Source organism: Sardina pilchardus, chromosome 22 (genome assembly GCF_963854185.1).
Source record: "Sardina pilchardus chromosome 22, fSarPil1.1, whole genome shotgun sequence".
Lineage (NCBI taxonomy): Eukaryota > Metazoa > Chordata > Actinopteri > Clupeiformes > Clupeidae > Sardina > Sardina pilchardus.
The window spans coordinates 5,548,640-5,551,139 of NC_085015.1; the positions used below are offsets into that span (position 1 = coordinate 5,548,640).

The window sequence follows — 2,500 nt, forward strand, 5'->3', positions numbered from 1 at the left end:
TTGTGCCAGAGAGCTGGGCAGTGAGAGAAAAGGAGATAGAGAGAGAGAGAGAGAAAGAGAGAGAATGAAAAGGGCAATAGAGGGAGAGAGAATGAACAATTGTCATGTTATGTAGGTCCAAAGGAAAGTCAATAAAGTGGGGAATTGGGGCAGCAGCGGAGGAAGAGGAGGAGGAAGAGGAGGAGGAGGAGGAGGCAGCGTCGGCGGCGGGCCCTAGTAGTAGCAGCAGTGGCAGAAGCAGAAGCCTGACGATGAGGATGAGGATGATGAGGAGGAAGAGGATGAGGAGGATGAGGATGAGGAGAAGATGAGGAGGAAGATGATGAGGACGATGATGATGAGGAGGAAGATGATGAGGATGAGGATGATGAGGAGGAAGAGAATGAGGAAGAGGAAGAGGAGGAGGAGGAGGAGGAGGCGTCAACAGCAGCAGTGCTACTCCACCACTCCAGCCTCACCAGCCTCCGCTGTCTGGTCTGGGCCACGGACCAATCTGTTTACAGCTGAGTAATGGAGAGAACGTTGGAACAGAGAGAGGGAGAGAGGGATGGAGGGAAAGAGAGAGAGATAGAGATAGAGAGAGAGAGGGCACAAAAGGCAGTGCAGGCCTCCAACTGTATCTAACTGTATCTATCACTTGAGTAATAGTGTGTAGGTTGAACCAGAGAGCAAGAGAGAAAGAGAGAGAGAGAGAACGGAGAATTGGAGGACAAAGAATGAGAGAGAGAGAGAGAGAGAGAGAGAGAGAGAGAGATGCAGACAAGGTCCCCGAATGTATCAGAATTTAAGAAAGAAAGAATCAGCACTCTGTAGGTGAATGCGGCACGCAGGTGTACTGTAGGTGAGAGAGCAGTCAAGGTGAGAGGAATGCTAATGCCGTTAGCCTAGCGGCTAACGCTAGCACGTCCCTGCAGCTCTCCCCTCAGTGCCTTCCTTTTTAAGTCATCCTCGTTTCACAGCGCTTTGTTTTTCCGACAATGTTTTTTTTTTGTGTGTGTGACTTTGATCGCATTCAGCACACGCTGACAGATATTCTCACCACCAAGGATTTTTTTTTGTTCTTCTTTTTTTTTTTTTTTGACGTTGATATGGTTTCCACGGCAAGTTAAAAAAGAAAGAAAAAAAAGAGACAAAAGAGAGGAATGAGGAGGGGAGAGCGAAAGAAAGAAAGAAAAGAGAAAACCACTTTCTTTTGGTGATATTATATTCGCCGGGCCCCTGCTGTGTCAATACAGTGCTGGGCTCAAAACGAGCTTCCCTGCTCTAAGTGCGGCTGTCTGAGATTGGAAACAGGGGAGTTGCGCTCTCGCGGCTAACGCACTGCAGTCGGTGAGAAATCTAAAGCAGCACATCAGGCTAATGTACTCCATGCCATCATGACTAATTCATGACTCATAAGCCTGGAATTCAAATGATTGGGAGTCGCGTGGTATAGCTAGAACAGGGTAGAGAATGCAGGCAGGCGGGGGGGAGGGGGGGGGTGAAGGGCTGTGAAAGTACATTAATCTCCTAGACAAAGACAAACTGATACTCAAGAGTAATAGAAAGAGTGTGTGTGTGATAGTGTTTGTGAGAGAGAGAGACAGACAGAAAGAGAGAGGACGAAGCCTTCCGTTTTTTTTTGTCCCTGATAGTCGACTGAGTCCTCAGAACGCATGTGTCACAAAAACAAGCCTGCTGTTTCCAAGGTGACAACATATCTTGCATCAAATTGTGTTTATTCTGGCGAAAACAGCTTCATTTTGTATGACAATGTGAATGTGCGTGCGTGTGTGTGTGTATGTGTGTGTGTATGTGGTGTGTGTGTGTGTATGTGTGTGTGTGTGTGTGTGTGTGTGTGTGTGTGTGTGTGTGTGTGTGTGTGTGTGTATGTGTGTGGTGTGTGTGTGTGTGTGTGTGTGTGTGTGTGTGTGTGTGTGTGTGTGTGTGTGTGTGTGTGTGTGTGTGTGTAATAAAAAACAAATGGCATGTAGAAGTGCGAAACACTTAGTTGCCAATGATCAGCCTGGCGATAAGAGGTTTCCCCCCTCTGCTGGTGAAATGTGTAGCGGTATCAGCCACTCACTCTCCAGCTCCTCCTCCACGGAGCAGATAGGTTTAGCCTTCCTCATGACCCCTGGGCAGCAGGCCACCTTTAGGATGATCTAAGGACGCCGAAATCAGCTTTCAACTCTGGCACTTCAACTCACTGAGGAGTCGAGGTTTTACGTTCTCAGAAAATCAAGTGCCTCTTATCAGGTCTTCCTCTCTCTCTCTCTCTCTCTCTCTCTCTCTCTCTCTCTCTATTGCTCACTCACTCAACTCCTTGATTCTTCACGGTTTATTTTGCGAATGTCATTTCAAACTAGATTTTTTCCCCCTCCTCTGTTCCTGATTTACAGTAATGGCGTAGCCTTGAACAATGGCCCTGTGTGTAGCGTTAGCGACTTAGACGGCGGTAAATCAAGGCAGGAAATCCGATCTGCCGGCTGCCCTCTCCACCTCACCACTCCCAACAGCC

General features: G+C 47.9%; 1 protein-coding gene across 1 annotated transcript in view; it reads left to right on the top strand.

The window, feature by feature from the left end:
• arid5b (AT-rich interaction domain 5B) overlaps positions 1–2,500 on the top strand; it is a gene marked incomplete in the record, with an annotated part of 64,079 nt that overhangs the window by 32,754 nt on the left and 28,825 nt on the right.